General features: G+C 38.3%; 1 non-coding gene across 1 annotated transcript; it reads right to left on the bottom strand.

The window, feature by feature from the left end:
- Positions 1 to 697: 697 nt before the first annotated feature.
- Positions 698 to 770, bottom strand: TRNAF-GAA (transfer RNA phenylalanine (anticodon GAA)). The gene has a single exon. It is a non-coding gene; the product is annotated as a tRNA-Phe (tRNA).
- Between the last annotated feature and the right edge of the window lie 271 nt (positions 771 to 1,041).

The following is a 1,041-nucleotide window of genomic DNA, read 5'->3' as shown; positions in this document are numbered from 1 at the left end:
ATGTAGTCCCACATTTACCGGGAAACTTTCTGTTAGGCCTATACTGCTCTTGACATTTGCTTCTGCCCTCTCATACATATCTTGGGTGATTCTTACGTATTGCTCAGGGACTCCCTTTCCTCTCATACATCTCCACAGCTCCTGACGTGGTACTCAATCGTACACCTTCTCCAGGTCAATGAAGACCATAAGTAATCCTTTCTGTTTCTCCCGGTGTTTTTCTGTCATCTGCCTCAAAGCAAATATTGCATCTGCAATCCTTCTTCCAGGACGAATCCAAATTGTTCCTCACCAATTGTTGTTTCATCTCTGAGTCTCTTCTGAATGATCTTCTCCTATAAGTTCATAGTATAGCTTATCAACTTTATGCCTCTATAGTTTCCACATTCCTGGATGTCTCCCTTCCCCTTATAGATTGGGATGATTAGGCTTCCTCTCCATTCCTCTGGCATCTTTTCCTGATTTGATATCTTTTTGCATCAGGTCCCACAAGATATCTATGCCTTCCTCTCCAAGACTCTTCCACTAACCAGTGGAGATTGTGTGACTTGGCATATGATTAATGCTAAATTTTGTATATCTAGGCGTCTTTTCCATATTCAAATAGGATATATATTTTTGATACATTAATGTCTGGATCCTCTTAACGATCTTGAGAAATCTTTCAACCTGTTCAATAAGAAAGAGCAATAGGTTATGCCCAGACCCGGGATCGAACCGGGGACCTTTAGATCTTCAGTCTAACGCTCTCCCAACTGAGCTATCTAGGCTTATGTGCGACCAATAGAAACAGGTATTTTATATTAAGTTTGAAGTGATCAAAGTTTACTTACGATACACTGTAAATCTTCGTTTTAAATAGTAGTAAATGATATCATGTTAGCGAGATTTATAGCCATGAGTCCACATGAAAAAAAAAAAAGACAGAAATTCTAAATAAAATTAGGCCTATAGGTAGACTATACAGATCCTTACATTGAAAAACAGAAAAATATAAAATCTCATCAGCACCGTCACCTTTACTTCCTTGTGATTAAAATT

Source organism: Palaemon carinicauda, chromosome 13 (assembly GCF_036898095.1).
Source record: "Palaemon carinicauda isolate YSFRI2023 chromosome 13, ASM3689809v2, whole genome shotgun sequence".
Lineage (NCBI taxonomy): Eukaryota > Metazoa > Arthropoda > Malacostraca > Decapoda > Palaemonidae > Palaemon > Palaemon carinicauda.
The sequence above is the reverse complement of the archived record's forward strand: the minus strand, read 5'-3'. Positions and strand labels throughout refer to the sequence as shown.